Genomic DNA, 7,671 nt, shown 5'->3' with positions numbered 1-7,671 from the left:
CTTGGGCAGTGAATTGCTTGGTCTCTTTAGACCTCTGTGTCCTCATCAAGGCCTCTGTGTCCTAATCGCTAAAATATAGGTAGCAATAGTAACTAGTTCACAGGGCAGTCAAAAGAATGAAAAAGCCAGTCCTTATAGATGATACTTGGTATGTTATAGGCTCAATTCAGTTGCTTGCTTCAGAGGTGAATTCTGCCTGGTGTAAATCTCTGTGTCTCCATTTCTCTATCAGTGAAATGGTAGTAATAATACCACCTATCTCAGGTGAGAATTAAATACATTACTATGTAAGTAGAAGTGATTTAAACAGTGCCTTCTTGTTGTTGTTGTTAGGTGCCATTGAGTCGGTACCGACTCATAGCAACCTTATGCACAGCAGAATAAAACACTGCCCAATCCCAGGCCAACCTCACTACTGTTGCCACGCTTGAGTCCATCGATGCTGCCACTTGGCCAATCCATCTTGTTGGGGGTCTTCCTCTTTTACTCTGACCCTCCACCTTATCAAACATGATATCCTTCTCTAGCGACAATATGTCTGAAGTATGAGAGGCAACGTTTGGCCATCTTGGCTTCCAAGGAGCACTCTGGCTGCACTTCTTCCAAAAGGGATCTATATTGGTTCTTTTGGCAGCCCATGGCACTTTCAATATTCTCTTACAACACCAGAATTCAAAAGCACCTGGTAAATGCTAGTTATAATCAGAGGGGGTCTAGAGTCTAACTGGACCAATTGTTTAACAGTCCTGGCTGGCATCTGCCAACCCATTTGATTGGCCTGAGTCCCATCTGATTGCTTAGTGCCTACTAGTTAGTTACTTGTTAAATACTTGGAATGTTAACCTTGATTATTTTTATTATTACTACCATCATGAACCCCAGATGTCAGTATTCCTTTCAGGGTTATCATGCCTTTGACAGATCTGACTCTTTACTTAGTTGAGATAGACCTACCTTGGTTTCCAAAGTGTGGTGTCTGGGACAGACTGGAGTGGAATCATCCATGCTTGAGTATTTTAGATGAAATCTAACTCTGATACCGTTCTCCTCCCTTTGCTTCCCTGCCCTTTTGAAAAGGAGCCAAAGCTGAGAATAAATAACTCCCCATAAATGGGATCATGAAAACAACAAAAATAAAGATGAAGTCTTGCTTTTGCGGCAGGCTTGGCTGCTGATGGGGTTGATAATGGGAGAGGAAACATGGCCTTTGCAGAGAAAAATAACGGAACGCTTTGTTCACTGGAAGAATGAATACTACTTGAGCAAGAGCTGCTAAATTGGGGTTTCCGATGAGTGTGCTTGTCTTGGGGAAGATGATAGTGATTAGGCTTATACAAAGCATGGGCCGCGTCCCACCCAGAACCTCTGGGGGCAGGTAAGGAGGAGAGAGGTTGTTGGGGAAACAGAAGACCTGAGCCAGGTGCTCAAAAACGAGACCAGTGATATTCAAGTATAGCCCAGAGGTCTTGACCACCATGACTGTTGCTGCTGTACATCTTGTTGTTCTTCATCATCTGCTCAAACTGATAAGCTAAATACTGGTACCCTTCTGGAAGCCTCTCTCAAGATGTATCTTCTGTAGAGCTTAAGGAAGATGCATCCCAGGGAGAAGACCTTCTCTCAAGATGTATCTTCTGTGGAGCTTAAGGAAGATGCACCCCAGGAAGAAGAGGATGAGGCCCAAGAGTCCTAACTTGCTTGCTGACCTTAGGGTTCAAGTCCATACTCTGTCAACACTGCCTGATGGTTTTCTTGATGGCCAGCATTCACTGATTCCTTTGTTTTTTGTGGCACTAATCCATCTTGATTGCTGACTGAACAACCCTGTCCCTACAATGGGTGGTGGAAGCAGAAGAGGGAGAGAAAATAGGGAAAGAATCAGAGACATTGTCAATCCCTCAGGCCCCCAGGATTTGCTGTAGAGTTGTCCACTTTAAGAGTGGACTCTGAGCTAATAGAGTCTATGGCGGAGGCTGATATTCAGCATACATTTTTTTTTTTTTTTTTCCCGGCATACATTTTTAAAAGGTGCTAATTCCTGGGTCTTCAGAACTGGCTTGAGACAGAGTGCTTTGGCAGAGAGGTCCCCTAGAAGCATGTTCATTCATTTATTCATTCATCCACAACAGAGAACTACCAACCTGCATTGTGCCAGGCTTTGTGCTAAGTATTCTGTGTACGTTCACTTATTAATTCTCCAGTAACCATGAGATGTGGATATTAGTCCTACTTTACAGGTAAAAAATCTACATTGTAAAGAGTGTAAAGCTCAAGCAATCATTGGGTTCCTGCTTCAAATTGCTGACTTGAGTGAGTGACTCATCCTTCACCTTCCAAAGCTAGATATGATGATGATACGAGTTCTTCACCACTTCTGTGTATCTGGTACTGTGCCTCACCTGTACTGCACCATTCAGTCCTTACCACCATACTGTTGGGTGTGGAGGACTACAAGAGGTAGGCTTAGAGACTTAATTTAAGTAAATTACCCTCGTCTATGCTGCTAATAAAGACAAGTACTGGAACTTGAATCCACTCTACATGTCTCCAGAGCCTCCATTCCACTTTCTCCTCTGAAAGCTTCGTCCATATGCCCTAGACTTGTCACCAAATCAAAGCCAAATGCTGCCCAGCCCACCCCAGTACTGGGAAAAGAAATGGCCAAGTGACCGCTACTGCTTTCATGTCTCTTCCCCTCCCTCCTGGAGTTGGTGGGAGACTGCAGGAGTGAACAGAACAATGCTTCACCCTCTTTGGCTCTGGAAGAAGTGAGTTCTGCAGAGTTTTTGTGTCAATGGTCCAGGAAGGCTTGGCCAGATAAGCAGAGTTGCTGGTCTGTGAGGTTTCCGTGGCACACTAGGGGCCATTCAGCTTGTCTTTGCCATATCGGGTCTCATGCCTGACTCAGGGTAGGCACCTGTTAGGGTAAGCTCCAGGGCAGTTGGGGGCTCCTTCCTAACATTTAAACAACAGAGGACCCAAGAGTATGTGGAGGATGGAGGTGTGGAGTGAGACAGCACCAAAGAGAGGGTGGTGGTGGTGATGGTGTGCCTTGGAGTCGGCTCTGACTCATAGCGACCCTGCATAGGGTTTCTGAGGCTGTAAATCTTTACAGAGGCAGAAAGCCTCATCTTTCAGAATGTTTGGTAATTTCTAACTGCTGGCCTTGAGATTAGCAGCCTGACTCGTAGCCACTACGCTAGATCTACATTAAAGAGATGGAAAAGAAAGAGAGACCACTCTGCCCACTATCCTCCATCTGTGGATCATCTGCTTATTTGCCCATGCAAGGCAGTAGACATTTCCCTGAACAGAGGTGAGGTGATCCTATGGGCCAACAACTGTTGCTTTTTACAAACCATATCATAGTCTTCTCGTAATCCTATGATGGAGGTGATATTTTTTCCATTTTAGAGACTGGCAAGTAGAAATCGCCCCATGGTCACACAGCTAGAATATATGAGGGGGCATCAAAAAGTCTGTGGAAAATGGAATGAAAAAATCATAGAAGTTTTCCATGAACTTTTGAAGTTCACTTGTATTTGGGGTAGAGCCAAGCTTCAAGCGTAGATCTGTGTGACAACAAAGCCCATTTTCTTTTATCCAGACTGTGATGCCTTCCAGCATGCCCCACATCCTATCTGCTCTCTGCCTCTAGCCAAGAAGCCTGGCATATGCCTGGGATGTGTGTGTGCTGCTCCCAGGTGCTCCCGGGGCAGGAAGAGATCTCTTTCTGCTTTAGGCTTCTTTCTCCCTCTCTCTCATTGTCTCAACACACATTCTTCACCAGATTCTTTATTTATGCATTATGCCCTGTCAATGGGTAAGAACATGTACTCTTAAAAGAAAAGGGATTTATTGAAGATTCAAAGTAGTTTGAACTAGGGACACATCTGAACTCAGTGAAATCAAGTACTTCAGAATGGTGAAATAACAGGCAAATTTATGAGGTAAAATCAAGAACTAAAGGTACAACATTCTGATTGGCAGTAACAAACTCAGGGAAGTCAGTGATGGGTCAACTCAAAGTGTAGGGGCTTTGCAGTGATTGGTTGGGAACATGAATGTGGGCTATTTGGGTTGGTCAGTTTAAATGTGACTAAGGGTGTGTGACAGGGTAGTCATAAAGTAATCTTAAAGCATTTCCTGAAGACTGCTGAGGGGATTTTTGATAAGGGTCTTGTGTCAAGACTCTGCTTTAGGAAGATTCTAGAGTTTAACACAAGTTATATACAAGTCTGTGTAAGTGTTTGACAGTTTCAGGGGAAATCCTTTGTTATGTTCTCAAGTTTGTCTAAGACTTATGACAGTTGCAAAGGGAAATAAGGAAAAGCTAAGATGGAGTCAGCTCAGACCTCGGCAGACTGTTCTGATACAAGTTAAGTACCTCAGTTTTGGAACTCTCACGAAGTCCTAACCACAGACTAGGTATTGGAATCACCATGAAAACGTTAAAGCTTTCCAAGTTTGAATCTTTTCTCCACATTCCTAAAGCTGCCTTAGTTTCTTTGGATTAATTTTTCTTTAGCTATAACTCATCGAAAACAACTTCAGTCCTATATGCTGAGAAAACAGTAGCAAGTCTATCAATCCTGTTATATGATTTGATAGCGGAAGAATGACCTGGGCATCAACCAGCAGGAGCAAAGGCCTGGACCTGGGTGATTGAGATGCCATTTCTGCTAGGCCTGGGGTAGGACGTCCTACCGTCCTGAATTTGTCTCCTCAGCTGCTTCAGAGGCTTAAAGAAGAAATGAATAGTGAGCCCCTCACACAGCAATTGCAGCCAAGTAACCGCACAGCTGGCGGTTAGAACTCACATAGAGGTGGCTTGAAAACCCTACAGAACGCAGGTCTACTTTGCACACATGGGGTCGTTGAGTAAGAATCAACTTGATGGTGACTGGTGTTTTTGTTTTGTTCCTTTTGGCTTATGTCAGACTATCCCAAAAGGATGGCTTTGACCAGACCAGGCAGCCCCACTGCACATTTCCAAGTGCGTGCTGGCCCAGGGATGGGCACTGCTCCTTCACGAGTCCCCCTACTCAGGACACAGGCTCGTGCTTCACCACAGGGAAACCCACTGGCTGCTGGTCAGGCCTGGGAGTGCCTGGAGCTGACTTCAGGCTCTTTCAGGAAGCTTCCCAGGGAAGGGAATCCTGTAGACCCCATTTTACTCAGGTTGCCACAGCCTTCTGTCAGGGACACCTCACACTGGAAACTTTAAGAGCACTTCCAGGCTGCCCCCTCTGTCTCTTTCTTGATTGCCCCTTGAGTTGGCAGAAGATTCAGATGCCTCAGAGGCCTGTGAACCAGATGGGGAGGTGACTAGGATTGTCACAACCATGGAAGCTCTATCTGGAGCTGGAATATATGCCACTGGGGCATGGGTACAATGCCTCCTCTTGCAGGTCAGAGGACAGGAGCTCAGTGTTTGGCTGTTTTATCAGGTGAATATAACCTTGGCCAGCCCAGAAACAGCCCAGGGACTAGGATGTAGTTGTGGCCCTCCCTGAGCTGGACTAGACCAGACTGGTCCATGCCCTGAATCTGATCCTCCCCACGGCCTTCAGAGGCTGGAGAGGGTGAGGGGACTCTCAGGGAAGCTTTGTCCAAGCCTCCATCAGACCTAGCTCCCATCCCTGAGTAAACATCAGAGATAGGATCGGGTATAGTCAGGAAGAGTGGTAGGGTGTGGCCTGGGAGAAGAATGGCAGGATGTGGCACTGGGGCACTGTTCTGGGCACCCACGCCTCAGGCTATTGTTTGGAATTGCCTAAAGCTCTCAACTCTCTGGAGTTTTAGGAGGAAGTGACATTCCCTTGGGACTCAGGCCCTGCCATATGGCTCTCCTTCCCTAGAAGTACCCCTTGGCACTGCCTACTCCCCGGGGCAAGCTTGGAAGTGAGAGTCAGCAGCAGGGGGGATTGGTGTGTGCCTAGTGTGTACCTTCCTGGAGCATCGGCCTGTTAGCCTGTACCCTGGGTCTGAGTCACCCACCATGCTTCGATGACTGGACTTTATCTCTATCTGCATCTAGATATTTGGGGTGTGTGTGTGGGAGGAGGGCGGTGTGGAGATGCTGTCGTTGTGGAGGGAGGAAGGGCTGAGAGTGAAAACTTCTTTGATTCCTATCCAGTAGGGTCGTTGACTGATTAGAAGAGGAAGTGGCTGGTGACTTGAAGGGGCTCGGTTTGTGCACGCCTGTGGTGGGTGGGGGTCGGTGGGCCCAGAGAGAGGGTTGTAAGGAGGAGGAAAGGGAGTGGGTTGGCACCTGCAGACTGAGCTCACAGCCTCCCGCACCTCCCTCTTGCCCTGGGCATTGGATTTTGGGGTGTAGGGTCTTAAAGGCACCAGTCTAGAATTTGGGGCTGATGGAACACACTCAGGCATAAAGATGACCAAAGCCCTCTCATCTTAGGGACCTTCACCTCTTGCAGATGTTCAGGTAAGAAAAGGACCAGGAGAAGAAGGAGGGTAGAGGGTCTGTGAGGTGGTTCTGAAAGAGAGAGGGAAGGGGTGCTGTCATAGGCCCTGCTGGTTGAAGCTCCTCCAACACTATAGTACTGAAGCTGTGCCGCCCAAACAAGCCATGTGAATGTGATGTCTCTGGACCTTGGTTTCTTCACTGATAAACTATGAGTGAGATTGGGCTCTGGGGAGCCTGAGACATCTGGTTCATTCACTCAGATCAGTAGGCTTTAGGCCTCAGGACAGGACCCAGAGCATCAGACTGGGGTGGGAGTCAGACTGGGGTGGGAATCAGGGAGCCCAGTAACTCACTCCTCGTGTGTCCCAAGGATCCTTTTGCTTCTTGGCATCTGGAGGAAAGGGAAGTTGCGGCTACTGACCTTAAAACTGAGTCACATGGGTAAGTGAAGCTTAGAGCATGCTTTGTAAGGAAAGGGTAAAGGAATTTGAAAATTTTTAATTTCTGGAAGAGACTTGAGAGACTTTCTGAAAGAAAGACTTTCTTTCAATTTTTATGTATATCATTTCTTCCCATTCTTACTATATATACATATAACAACATGTATTTATATATGTGTGCTTAGTGCCTTCAAGTCAATTTCAACTCACAGTGACCCTGTGTAGGTTTTCTGAGGAGCGGCTGGTTAGTTGGAATTGCCCATCTTGTAGTTAATAGTCCACTGCTTATCCAACAGTGCCACACCATGACTCCATATATATATATAGCTGTAGGATAAGCGCTGGTTTAAATAACAAGGTCGACGACTCAAACACACTAGCCACTCCTCTGATACCCTATACAGGGTCACTATGAGTCAGAACCGATTTGACTTAAAAACAAATACACTGTTGTTGTTATTGTTGTTAAATGCCATCTAGTAGGTTCTGACTCTTAGCAACACTGTATAGGGTTTACTAGGAGTGGCTGGTGAGTTTGAACCACCAACTTTGTGGTCCTACAGTGCCACACTATGTATACGTATTTAAACAAATTTTATTGCGAGTATAGCCACTCATTTTTTCATTTGTGTCCTCAGATAGAAAGGTTTCCCTATTTCATTTCTAAGAACACTGTTTCCTGTAGGTTTTCATGTAGATGTATTTTATAAGTTTAAGGGTATCCATTCTATTTCTAGTTTGCTAAGATCCAACAGGGACTTTAAACCCACAAACTGTGAAAGGAATTTCTTTTTTTTTTTT

Source organism: Chrysochloris asiatica, unplaced genomic scaffold, assembly GCF_000296735.1.
Source record: "Chrysochloris asiatica unplaced genomic scaffold, ChrAsi1.0 scaffold00009, whole genome shotgun sequence".
In the NCBI taxonomy this organism is placed as follows: domain Eukaryota; kingdom Metazoa; phylum Chordata; class Mammalia; order Afrosoricida; family Chrysochloridae; genus Chrysochloris; species Chrysochloris asiatica.
Note: the sequence above shows the minus strand (reverse complement) of the source record.